The sequence below is a fragment of the Pinus tabuliformis genome, chromosome J (assembly GCF_031772625.1).
Source record: "Pinus tabuliformis cultivar Carrire ecotype Pingquan chromosome J, CPIR1, whole genome shotgun sequence".
In the NCBI taxonomy this organism is placed as follows: Eukaryota; Viridiplantae; Streptophyta; class Pinopsida; order Pinales; family Pinaceae; genus Pinus; species Pinus tabuliformis.
In genome coordinates, this window is record NC_142295.1 from 1,461,334,544 (window position 1) to 1,461,349,166 (window position 14,623).

Genomic DNA, 14,623 nt, shown 5'->3' on the forward strand with positions numbered 1-14,623 from the left:
ATGGAAGACCGCTTTCAAGACAAACGAAGGGTTATATGAGTGGCTGGTGATGCCATTTGGATTGAGCAACGCTCCCAGCACATTCATGCGATTGATGAATGAGGTACTGAAGGAGTTTAACGGTAAGTTTGTAATAGTTTACCTGGATGATATTCTGATTTTTAGCAAGACTAAAGAGGAACATTTCAGGCATTTGCAGAGTGTGTTGAGAAAGCTGCAGCAAAACAAGCTGCTGATTAATCTGAAAAAGTGTACCTTTTTTCAGCGAGAACTAGTGTATTTGGGATTTGTCATTGCAGAAAATGAATTAAAAATGGATCCGGAAAAGGTGGCAGCTATAGTTAGCTGGCCTTCTCCGAGGAGTTTATTTGAAGTCCGGAGTTTCCATGGGCTAGCCAGTTTTTACAGGAAATTTATCAGGAATTTCAGCGAGATTTGCGCACCTATGTTGGACACGATCAAGAAGGTAAATCAGCCTTTTCACTGGACTGAAGCGACAGAAAGTAGTTTTCAAACTTTGAAAAAGAGGATTACTGAAAGACCAATATTGAGACTGCCAGATTTCAACAAACTTTTTCAAGTTCGTTGTGATGCCAGTGGGACAGCCATTGGGGCAGTCCTTAGTCAGGAGGACAGACCAGTCGCTTTCTTCAGTGAAAAGCTAAACGAGAGTAGGCAGAAATACTCAACCTACGACAAAGAATTTTACGCAATCATACAAGCTTTGAAGCATTGGCGGCATTATTTGCTGGGAAATGAGTTTGTTTTATTTACAGATAATTCTGCCTTGCAGTACATTATGCAACAGCATAAATTGAACCACAAACATGCAGCTTGGGTGGAGTATCTGCAGAATTTTACATTCGTACTAAAGCACATTAGTGGCCAAGCGAATAAGGTGGCAGATGCACTGAGCAGAAGAACGTTGCTTCTGCAGGAAAGCACAATGCAAGTCTTGGGTTTTGAGCATTTGAAGGAGTTGTATCAAACTGATACCGAATTTGGGGAGGCATATGAAGCTTGCCAAAACCCTCTGTTAAGGAATAACAGCATGTGGCTAGACTATAATCTGCAGGAAGGGCTGCTGTTTAAAGGAGGACAACTGTGTATACCCAACTGTTCTATGCGGGAAAATATAATACAGGAGAAACACAGTGGAGGACTGGCTGGACACTTTGGTATCGACAAGATGACTGCTCAGGTACAGCATTTCTATTTCTGGCCGAAACTGCAGCGAGATGTGCAGAGGTACGTGAGTAGGTGCAGAGTTTGTCAGCTAGCAAAGGGTCATAGTCAAAACACTGGTCTTTATTTGCCATTGCCGATTCCGAGTCGACCATGGGATTCAGTGAGCATGGACTTTGTTCTGGGTTTTCCAAAGACACAGCGGGGCTTCGATTCAGTCATGGTTGTAGTTGACCGATTTTCAAAAATGGCACATTTTGTACCTTGCAGGAAAACCAGCGACGCCACTTATATAGCCCACCTATTCTTTACTGAAATCGTTCGGTTGCATGGACTCCCGAAATCCATCATCTCTGATCGGGATGTAAAGTTTACTGGTCACTTTTGGAGAACTCTGTGGAAAAAGTTGAATACTCAATTGCAGTTCAGCTCCGCTTATCATCCGCAGACTGATGGTCAAACGGAAGTAGTAAACAGAAGCCTAGGGAACTTACTTCGAAGTTTGACAGGAGAAAATTCCCGGACATGGGACCGTGTACTTGCTCAAGCAGAGTTCGCGTACAACGATTCACCTAACCGCAGCACCGGTTACAGTCCGTTCCAGATTTTGTACGGCATGCATCCGCGAGGAGTGCATGAATTACGGGATTTGGGGAAACTCGAGAAACGGAGCGCTGATGGGGAAGAATTCGCTCAAGCGATGAGCAATTTGCACGAACAGGTCAAGCTGAAGTTGCAGGACAGCAGTCAGAAGTATAAACAACGAGCTGACACAAAGCGTCGGGAAGTTCAGTTTAATGTTGGGGATGAAGTCCTTGCGTATTTACGTAAGGAGAGATTCCCGAAGCGGGAGTACAACAAACTAAAATTCAAGAAGATCGGCCCCTGCAAAATCATCCGCAAATTTTCTGCGAACGCTTATGAAATACAGTTGCCACCTGAGATTGGAATTTCTCCCATTTTTAACGTGGCAGATCTGTTTCCCTATGTCGCCGATTCAGAGAATGATGCAGCAACTACAGTGCCACAGAAAAACAGCTATGAAGAAGATTCTTGGACGAGACAATTGCCAAAGGCACCACCCCTTGAGATCGAAAGGATTCTGGATACACAGGTAGCTAGACGCACACGCAGGAAGGAGTATCTGCGATATTTGGTCAAGTGGCGGAACCGTCCAATAGAGGACAGTTCTTGGCTCAACGCAACGCAGATAACTAAAGCGGGCTATTCTGTTGACGACCTCATGGAACGGAGCCATGACTTTTTACCACCCCGGGAGCCTGATGCAGGAGCATCCAGCTCCGAGGAGACAGAAGATCGCTGACTGACTCACGGGTAAAACAGAAACACGACAAAGACTCCAGGAGTGGATGGACAGGTCATCAAGTTGGCTGTTGTTTTTTGTTAATTAATGTTTGTTTCTTTTTATTTCAGAACAATTTAAATTACCAGTTGTTAGTTTAGGAAAACAAAAACTGTTTAGTTAAATTTTTGTTTAAAGAAGACAAGTGACAGTTACAAGATTCAGTTCAGTAGGCAGTTATGTTTTATGTAGTTTAAAAAGGAAAAGAACGAATGTAACAGGGACTTTTTTCCCCCTCATAAAGAAAGGAATAAGAGATAGCAAGACAATACAAACCCTCTGTAACAGAACTTTTTATTTATGACAGAGATACTCTATTTCTAATATTCCCCACAGAAGACATTCGAATATTTATTGTGTGTTTTTATTCATGACAGAAGTATTCTGTTACTAATATTTCCCATAGAAAGCATTCATATATCTACTGTACATGTACTGTGTTTTAAAGATCGAGTTTGGACAGGAAGAAACTAGCTGTAACAGGAATGTGAGCAATAAAGAAAGTTACAGGCAACAAGTGTAACCAGAAGTACAAACCATATCGCACAGAACCAGCACGCCAAGCACAAGGAGTAACGCGGTCGCATAATTCCAGCAAACAAACAACTTACAAGTGAAAGGTATCGTATGTAACACACTCTGTTAAATTAAATTATATTAAAGTCATAGCACAGCAATCACATTCAGAATCGAAAAGAGTTTCATATTAATAAACGATACAGTTCCATGTACAAACCCTCACCATCATAAGGGCGAGTAACTACAAACCCTCGCTGTCATAAGTTGTCTCACATTTCACCAAGGTCGAAGACCAAAATCCGTTGCCAAAAAACAGTGGCAGAAAGTTACAAACAAAGAAACCGGGAAAAGATACAGCCAAATCCACAACCCGACACAGAGTCAAAGTTTTCGAAACCCTTGTCATTACAGAAATGGACGCCTTTTCAAGGCTGAGACTGTAAAGGACAAGATACCGAACCTACAGCTATAACGAACCAGACACAGTTAATGGAATAGGAGCAGACCCTACCCGTATTGAGCAGAGGACCAGGGTCGAAGGGAGTTGAAGACAGCATGAACCGGAAACCCTCGTGAGCGAACACCAAATCAACCTGCACGCAGAGTAAAGGGAGGTCGACAGAGGACCGCGGAGACCAAACCCATTGCCATAGCTGCAAAGGCACAGAACCTGTAAGTGGTTGCAACAAGAATACAGAGCAGAGTAAAGCATAGACTGTTAATTTACCTTCGACGGCGGCCCGAACCTCGGTGGAGCAACAGCGCCAAGAAGACCAATATCTGTTCAAGACCACAGTTCAGGAACGGGAAACGAGAGAAATCTCACGGCAGAGAACTTACGAGAAGATAAAATCCTTACCACAACCACAGTTAAGAACAAGTCGGCCATACAGACCCAAACACCACAACAAACAGCAACGAAGGCAGAGGAACAGCATTTCACCAGGTTCTGTGGACATCGACAGAGAAGGAGGCCATCGAACGGGCGGAGGAACGAACCAGGCTCGAGCTCAAGAGCAAACAACAGAGGAACGCGGAGGGAGAAACGGCAAGGTAACAAAGTGACAAATGAACCGGGCATAACCCTTTAGGGCTTAACCGAGGCTGGAAAACCCTTGACTGAACAAACCGGCAGCTGGCCCTAATTAACCGGCAGGGAGGTGTATTGATGAGTTGCAGATTGGGGCAGAGCAGATCTACGGAGTGTTGACCTTTTAACATCACAAGTGACCGCTAAGGACCTGAGGAGTGACCACGTGGCGGAGTGTCACGTCATCGAAGGGCTGGGCCATCAAAGAGTAAACTTTATAATAATTAATTGATTTTTTAAATATAATATATTTATATTTAGAGAAATCTTATAAACATATTTTTAAATGTTTGATTTTTAAATGTGTGTTAATTATAAAAGGTTTTAGATAAAATTTGAAATTGAAGAAAAGTAGTTCTCCATTTAGAATATTTAATTTTTAAATAAATATTAATCATAAAATATTTTTAAATAAGATTTGAAAGTAAGAGGGAAGTTTTGAATTTTGAGAAGAAGAGAGATCTTGGAGCTAAGATAAATGTGGTTATAATTTTGACAAGTAAACTCTATTTTTAAAATTGTTTATATTGATTAAAATTGTTAAAAATTATTTAAATTTCAAAATGGATGGGAAGAAATTGATAAGGCATTGTTGTTACAAGAAAAAGAGGATATATATTTAAATGTTTAAGATATATACTTTCGAATTTTTTCCGAATTGAAATTTTTCAAGTTGAATTTTAACCGTATCGTATCTAATCCGAATTCGAATTCTAACTTGAACTTGGTAAGTATGGTTTAAAGTATGTGTTGTAATTATATGATATGAAACTAAAAGTGTGTTTAATCTCTGATTTACAATTGATAATACAATTGATAATGATGTTAATACAGAAAGTATGTCATTCCTCAGTTAATAACGATGAAAAGAATATCAACCACGAAAAGGAAAGAAACAAACATCATGTATGTTAGCTGCTATTACTATTTACAAACCAAAACAGCAAATTTACACCCATTATATTTTTTGTGATATATATTAGGTTGATGATGAGAATATTAACCATGAAAAAGAAAAAGAAAAAACATAATGTACGTTACCTGCTATTACAAACCAAAACAGCATTGCACCCATTATAATTTTTGGTGACACATATTGAGTGGTTGCTCTCCCTGATACTCAACAGTTTCGTTAGATACTCACTGAAGGAGAGCTCACTGTAATAACAATAACCAGGTGCTCAAAAACCTGGCTGAGGTGGGTACCCTGACCATGTATTAGGGTTAATAAAAAGTAAACAAAACCAAAGTACTTTTTAAAATTACTCTAACAAGAAAAACCAGAGTATTATTTCCTCTATTGATCATATTTAGACAACTATTATAAATAAACTGAGCATAAATTGATCTTACTTTTTTCCTAATGTGCCTCAGAGGGATCCATCTTAAAACCACTGCAAATAACATAATATAAATTGAGCTTAACCTTTTATCTAATGTGACTCAAAGGGATCCATCTTATATGAGATAGAGTGGATATGGTAACTTTGCATTTATTTTTTAAATAAGATTTGAAAGTAAGAGGGAAGTTTTGAATTTTGAGAAGAAGAGAGATCTTGCAACTAAGATAAATGTGGTTATAATTTTGATAAGTAAATTCTATTTTAAAATTGTTTATATTGATTAAAATTATTAAAAATTATTTAAATTTCAAAATGATTAGGAAGAAATTGGTAAGGCATTGTTGTTATAAGAAAAAGAGGATATATATTTAAATGTTTAAGATATATACTTTCAAATTTTTTCCGAATTGAAATTTTTCCAATCGAATTTTAACCGTATCGTATCGAATCCGAATTCGAATTCTAACTCGAACTTGGTAACTATGGTTTAAAGTATGTGTTGTAATTATATGATATGAAACTAAAAATGTGTTTAATCTCTGATTTACCAATTGGTAATGATGTTGATACAGAAAGTATGTCATTCCTCAATTAATAACGATGAAAAGAATATCAACCACGAAAAGGAAAGAAACAAACATCATGTATGTTAGCTGCTATTACTATTTACAAACCAAAACAGCAAATTTACACCCATTATATTTTTTGTGATATATATTACGTTGATGATGAGAATATTAACCATGAAAAGGAAAAAGAAAAAAACATGTACGTTACCTGCTACAAACCAAAACAGCATTGCACCCATTATAATTTTTGGTGACACATATTGCGTGGTTGCTCTCCCTGATATTATTTGATGCTCTGCAAACAAATACCAACAGTTTCGTTAGATACTCACTGAAGGAGAGCTCACCTGGCTGAGGTGGGTACCCCTGACCATGTATTAGGGTTAATAAAAATTAAACAAAATCAAAGTATTTTTTAAAATTACTCTAACAAGAAAAACCAGAGTATTATTTCCTCTATTGATCATATTTAGACAACTATTATAAATAAATTGAGCATAAATTGATCTTACTTTTTTCCTAATGTGCCTGAGAGGGATCCATCATAAAACCATTGCAAATAACATAATATAAATTGAGCTTAACCTTTTATCTAATGTGACTCAGAGGGATCCATCTTATATGAGATAGAGTGGATATGGTAACTTTGCATCTATTGAGTACCACGAGTGCGAGTACATAGTAAAAAAAATGAAAATCAAGTATAAATTTTTAGAGATATAGATATGCTATTTTATTTTTTTGGTTAAGTTAAGGAAGAATCTATCTTAAATGAATCAGGAATCAAAAAAAGATATGCTATTTTATTTTTCCACCTTGTCATATTTAATATAATGTACTTAAACGAATCCATTTTAAATGATGTGCAGTAACTTTGAATCAATTGAGCCCAAGAGTGTGAGAGGGATAGAGAAACAAAAAAACAAAAAAAGGGGTGTAAACTTTTTGTTGTTTTAAAAATAGGGAATTAAGACAGACATGTTATTTTATTTTTCCTCTTTTATCCTATTTATAAATGGTTTGCTTAGAGTAGAGGCTAGTCCAAAAAGATTGAGGTTTGTTTATCTTATTTATAGTATTTAAATATTTCAAATAAAATAATATAATCTAAATATAATATTAAATTTATTTATTTTAAATTATATAAATTTAGAATTTATTGAAGATTTAGAGGGATAGATTTTTTTATATATATTTTTAGTTGTTTAAAGATTTGGGATTAAGATGAATCCATTCTCATTTATTTTTTTCATCTTTAATATATTTCTAAATAATTTGCAAATAATATATAAAAATAAGAAAAAAAATTGAGCTTTACAACTTATATATCCTGCTTGATACTTGATATTTCTAAATTAAAATGAATCTATGCTACTTAAAATAAAATAAGTAATGTAGTTTCTAAATGTTTTCTAGAGCAACAAAGTAACAATTTACTTTTTTCTCTCTCTATGAACATGTGATCTGAAATCTACATTTTCATCTCGCTAATATCTTCCTGGGAAGTTACAATGGGAACACTATTTCACATGCTTGGAAACTGAAGCGTAATCTGAACACTATATCATCACGAGCCTATAATGAAGGATCCTTCATAGCTTGTAAAAGTTAGTGATCCAAGTGACAGCGAATACCAGATTGGATAGAAGTGAAAACTGATAGCTGGTGAGGTAGGAATAATGGCACCAGAGATAAGACCAATCCAATATTTGCCCATGACATGGATTCTTAAAATGTTGAGTGGCCATTTTTGTATGAGCCACTCTTCAATGAGTTGGAGGGAAGATGTTCTCCCTACAAAATGTCATAATAATGGAGTTTGAGTATTTGCAATGTTGCAGTTGAAGTATGCAGTGTTGCAAAAAGTTAAAATTTGAAGCCAGATTTGTGGAATTTCACAAGTCATAGGTTTCTGCAAAGAAAGGCTTAGAAATTTCACAATGGTAGATCAGGCTTAGAAAGGCTTAGAAATTTCACAATAGAATGTTTGCGGAACCCATAATGGAAGTCTTCAGCGTCCCTAGAACAAAATGGTTTTGTTTAGTAGAATTTAAATGTGTGCAGGTGCCACCACCAACAAAGCTTGCAGATTGTGGTTATCTCTGCAATAGTGCTGTTGCATTTGCGCATGCCAACCTAGATGATTTTTCCTCGACAGAGAGATTGCTCTCTCCCATGGGCAATAAGTAGAACTCCAACAACATTATTTTGGAGGTGGGGCAGGGGACTGACAGGAAAATAATAGAAATTTTTTGGGAAACCGTAAGTATATTGAATCCAACAAAATTTGTGTTAGTATGCAAACAAATAATAATGATAATTGTATAATTGTAGGAAGATTTGATGCATTTACTTTTTCAGCTGGGGAGTGCAGGGCTAAAGCTCCAGAACCAACATTTTATTTCACTATGGCCAGGGAGGTCCACACTATTTTCTTACAATGTTTCCATCACCACTGTGTGGCACTTACATTCACTCCAGTCTGTCCTAACAACCCAAGGCACTCTTGAAACACCATTCTTGCAAATATCCAGCAAAGACGCACTATATTCATCATGCAACAGAGGTGTGGACTCTGGAGGGAACCTCTTAAGCCATTATTGCTAAAGCTATGCCCCAAACTGGCTTCTTCCATAAACAGTAATAGATTTTGCTGGTTTTGGTCAAACCCAATCTTTCACTTGCTCGGGATCTGAAATTTGAATCTGGAAAATTGTGAATTATCCTGCTTTAACAGTACTACATTGATAAACTTCATAAGCCCTTCCTATCTATTAGCTATTAAGCTAACAGTATACTTTTCACTACAAAATCTCAAAATCTCAAACAATTTCAGGTATGATTGCTGAAACAGCAAATTGAAATTGCAAGGGCAGTTTAAGGTTCCATTGAGAATTGTAAAAGATAAAATGGGTGTTGTTTGTCTGAAACAAATCATGGGTATGAAAACTCAAATACAGAGTTTTAAATGCCAGGTTGAAGCATAATTATTCAGCCAAATGTTTGATAAAAATAAAATGCCTGAAACTACTCCCATTGCTTATCAACCATGAGAATTCATGTTTTAGAAATCAATTCTTCAAAAAAAAAATCAAAATGTCGAGAGTGGGCAAGATTACTGCATTCATTGGGGTAACATATGCATCTTCGCGCGATCCCGCAGTCCCCATCAGGGCTCTGGCATTTGTCACAGAGTCTGAGGTCCAGCCCTCTGAGGTCCAGCCCACAATCCGGAACAGAGAAGGAGAGACGAATTCCATATGCCCCAACAGCGTCATTGTCCTCTTTCCTATACACACTTGTATAATGCGAACATTGCAAATCCTTCAAACTCCATTTCCCCAGCCTCTGGAAATCCGTGGCGCAGCAAACTGGCAAGGACGAGGAGCTTCGAACCTGCTCCCTAAGCCCATCAAATGCAAGGCAACTCCCGTACAGAGCCTGGCAATCCACAGAAGAAGTATTCTTACACATGTTATAGACATTTTTGTGCCTTATAGCATGAAGCATGAAATGTCCATAATCTAAGGGATCCAAAGTCCCTAAACATGTTGTTCCTACCCCTAGAGGAACAAGGTCAGCAAACCACAGCACTAAATATCAGTTCTCCACCTGAAAACACTCAAAAACAAGCAAATTCTGGATCATGTCAACTGCTCCACTGAGCATCTGCGCTGAATGTCAAGTGATCCACTCTGTACCTGCGCTGAATGTCAACTGCAAAGAAGGCCACCTACGCTGAGCGTACTTGGACAAGTGGCATAGTCATTCCTCAAGGTGTCAATGCCCAGGAAGCTTCCAAAATGACACTTGGATCAAGGAATTCGACTGGTGATGAGTAAGAGGGTCTAGATCTCCAAGTGGAAGCAAGAACCTCCAAGTGGACTCAAGAACTAAAGAATAACTAAAGTGGGAGAGGACACTAGTCAGCTTCATGCCAGCCTCAAGCTGACTCATCCTTTCTCCAAAACTCCTATATATAGAGCTCTCTCATGAGGTCTAGGGAGGCTGGAATCTTGTGAATGTAAGGAAGTGTTGTTGGTTTGAGTTTAGAACTATTGGGTGATTTGCTTTGAAGGAGGTGAAGAGGAGATTTCTTTCTGCTGGGAAGGTGATGATGGATTGGGCCTCTTATGGTTGTATCACTTCCTGAACTTTACTTCTTCCATTAATAAAGCATTTGAGGTTCTTCTATATGCATGTGTCTCAATGATGTATTGTCATACTTGTGTATTTGATTTATTCTAATCCTTGAATCAATTATGAATGTATGCTTCTTGTAGTTTCCCTCTCTTGCCATTTTGCAGGATCTTGGTGTAGCTGGGCCAGTGAAAGAGCAAGGAGCTGGGAGCAAGCAGCAAGGAGAGAAGATTGGATCGACCATTAGCGAAATACATCGGTTAGTGGATCTCTTTCTCTCCTATTTTACTTTCATAAAGAAGAAATCTTAGATAGCTTTGCTTCGATTGTTGCTGAGGTACTATCACCCTTAGAGTGGGATAGGGTCATTCCGTATTGGATACTTTTCCCTACAACAACACAGCTCAGAATACTTTTGACAGCAATAGAGAAGAAGAATGGTGTTGTGGGTTGTAGGCAGAAGGAGGGAATCTGGCGAGAAAGGGATTGAGAGTAGAGCAAGTAGACATGGCGGGATCTGAGATTGCCATGGTTTTAGATTTGTAGTTTATTTCCTGCCATAAACTCCACGAACTCTCCCGGAAACTCCGCGCACAAATGTCAAGTGGAAAGTGAAACGTTTTTTAAAGGTTTTTTAATGTTTTTTAATGTTTTAAAACATTTTTTTATTAAATCAGACGGTTGATTTTTGTTCAATCGTCTAACAAAAAATCTAATGGCTATGATTAAGACAGAAAAGCATTTGGGGGAGTTCATTTCATAGGGAAACACCTTACGACGTAATGATTCATATCATGATTCATTGTCTATTTCTGCATGAAACCATATAATAAACCGAGGTTGAACCCCAATGATTCATTGTCTATTTCTGAAACCATATTCCATTTGTTAGATCAAGAAAGTTGTAAAATCGGAAAAAATAAAAGAGATATATATCAACTGATTGTTATGTTACGTATCAAAACGTGAATTCTATTATAACATAGTTGATGTACGCCAAATCCAATGAAAGAGAACTTAGCCTACATTAGGAGTTAAGTGTTGGGTTGTCATTTCTCAAGGATGCGTATATCTATAAATTCCTGTTTAATTTGGTAAACTCTACCAATTATTAATAAACCGATGTTGAACCCCAATGATTCATTGTCTATTTCTGCATGGAACCATACTCCCTTTGTTAGATCAAGAAAGTTGTAAAATCGGAAAAAATAAAAGAGATATATATCAACTGATTGTTATGTTACGTATCGAAACGTGAATTGTAAGCCTAGTGCAATAGAACGGGACTTGGGCTTTTGCTTTGGCTCTTGCTGCAAACACAATATATCAATGTATTATTCCACCCCCTAGGCACAAATATTTTGAATTTTTAAAATAATATTATCCCCTATTAGGGGAGAGACTTCTATTGTTGTGCAAGGACCAGTAGTTGTTATAGTACTGGTCCCACACAGCGATTAAAACATGATAAAAAAACATTCATAATTAAAATATAAATAGATAATATTATGTTATATAAGTTATTTAAATATGTCCAAAATGGGCCCATATATTGATTGGGTTTACAACTGTCTAACACCAGCTTTTACTATGACAATTTGAAAAGACATCATGTCCCAAGTACCTCTAGATTTGATTTAGAAAACAAGACAAAATTAACAAGAAAAAATTACATCCCATACTATCCCACATGACACATATCACATCAGACCAACCCCAATAAATATAAACTGAAGAAGTTATGCCCAAATTTCATTGCTATCTACAGAAGAATAGAGAATGTATGTGTCAGTCATAAGTTCATATATGTTCATCAATGCAACTTACTCAAAGCAATAAATGACACCAACATACAAGAATTAAACACAATAAAACACAAAGGAAAGCACAAGGATCAACCATAAGAGTTTATCAGCCATTGGATGACATCCAAATCAATCCACAACCCAAATTTGAATTTGGAAAAAATCAATCCATGTCAATCCTCCCTCCCAATCAAATTCAACAACAAAAATCTATAAAACCACCTCACAATTTCTTCATAAACTTTCATTCTACTCATCTGCAGTTGGATTCACTCCATCAGATACTGTGCAGATTGTAATCAGGTTTGAATAATTCAAGTATTTCCTTTCTATTTTTTTTAATCTTCCATTAATTTACAGTATAAACTTCATTTTTTTCCTTTATTTTTTTCTGTAATTTTTAATCTTCCAAATCTTCAATTAGTTTACCATATGAAAAAATTGTGTGTGCAATTTAGCTACTATGTGTGAAATTGCAGACAAAAATCCATAGCATATGAGTTAACAGAGAACAAATTAATCATGCCCAACATGCAATTTATCTTTTGTGTGCGAAATTTGGCTTTTGTGTCATTCAAATGTTATATAAAAAATAATCCATCACATTCTGTCTTTGGTTACCTAAGAGAAAAATGAGGCTCTCTGAAGAGAGATATATATCAAAGAAGTGGAAGAGGTAGTAAAATCTATGCCCGGGAACAAGGCTCGTAAACTTTCCAGTAATCTAACACTTATTTGGTACTGAATCCACAAAGAGAAACATAGGATGAAGCTCTTTTATTCTCCATTAGATATGTGCATTGATCATAAGGTAATCCCACTCAATCTTTGAGAGAACAACCTTGCCATTCAACACAACTCAATAAGCAGTCGATGAATTTGTTATTCACTCATGTATACAATATAACTAAATGCTAATGAATTTTTAAAAAATCAAGAATGTAGCCTTAGAAGACCATTTTACTTCATAACAGTCACCTAGGCACAGATTTAGCATTAGGTATAGGCAATAGAAGAGATTTGAATCCTTAACGAATGTCACAATCTGCTTAATGAACAATCTTTTGCCACAGCCTTGCAGGCCTACTATTCAACAATGAAATATGATATCTAGCAAGGAATGTATGAATCAAGGAGATTGAAAACCATCTTGAAAGCTATTGATGTTACCTTCTGCAATTTAGTTCCAAAAAGACACAAATTCAAGGACCTCGCGGATTTTTCTCATTGCTCCATGAAATGTAATCTACAAAGTAATTATAGACAAAGTCTTACTTGTTGGTTCTGTGGGAAATTAGGCCATCTAAGAAATAGATGCCCACAAGGAGAAGCCTCCAACAGAGGTAAAGGAAAAGCATCACAAGAAAGACTTGAAATGATCAATGAAAAGGTAGAAAGTTCACAATAGATCTTCTCTGCTCACTGCAATAGGTGTGGCTTAGACATACACAATACAAATCAATTTCTACATCATCCTTTTCATATTAAAAGAGAAGAATTCCATGTTCTAGATGAAGGATGTTGTTCTTCAAGTACAAAAACCTCAAACTTTGAAATAGATTCCGAAGATATATCTAAATGATTCAACAAGAAGCCCTGTTGTTGATTACTAATCATTGTTCTTGTAAATATCCCGATGTTTGTAACTGCAATATTGAAAGCATTAATTGCAGCAGTGAAGAAGAAAGCTCAGATGAAGAACCAAATATTGTTGGAAAAAAATTAAAGGTTTGTATGGCTCAAGGAAGAGGAGATGGAGATGCACAAATGATGTCTTAAATAAAACCTTTACTTGAAGGAGATATGAAGACAACACTTTTGTATTCCTTCTTTAAAACAATGGTGAAATCTTGTAAGTTCTCACAAATTCCTGGCCCCACAGGTAGAAAGCCTAATTTTGTTGATGCAAGATTTGAAAGAAATAGCAAATCATTCATAAGACATAACATAAATGAGAGAACACAACCCCTTACAGTGAATGATTTATGCAAAGAAGTCGCAGTACTGAGAGCGAAAATCGGCAGGATCAAACAAAAGAATCAAACAAATCTCTGGGCCAGACAAGAGATAAATGAATTAAAAGAAAAAATAAGGAAACTTGGAAAAATGAAACCTCCATTGGAATATTTTGATGAAAAGGGAAATCCAAACATTAATATATTTGATACTCAACATATATAAGGACTTAATGCAACGAGGATACTTTCCATACAATGTCAAAAGTATCACATCCTCATAAAAAATAAAGATCAAGGGCCAATGATCTGAATGGGAAAATTAGTTTTGTTGTGCTAAATTCCTCTTTAGAATATATAAAAGTGCTTAAGGATTGATGAGGTTAATTTGAAGTTTTAACATGAGTATTTGAGTGTTTTTATGTAAATTTCATGTAAATATTAACATAAACAAATGACTAAACAACATCATATAACAAACATGAACATCACCAAAACAGTATCACAACAGCACATGATGAAGGAGTTCACATTTCCTGGGCTACATCTCCTTGGTCCAGCTTCCAATGGCTTGGCCCTCTCTATTATGCTCAAAAGTGTGAATACATTAATTTACAATGTTCAAACAACTATGAAACTTGTTCCAATGGCTCT

General features: G+C 36.5%; 1 pseudogene; it reads right to left on the minus strand.

Annotated features, from left to right (window-relative positions):
* Window positions 1-5,542: 5,542 nt before the first annotated feature.
* Window positions 5,543-14,623, minus strand: part of LOC149232875 (uncharacterized) — a 47,735-nt pseudogene continuing 38,654 nt past the window's right edge.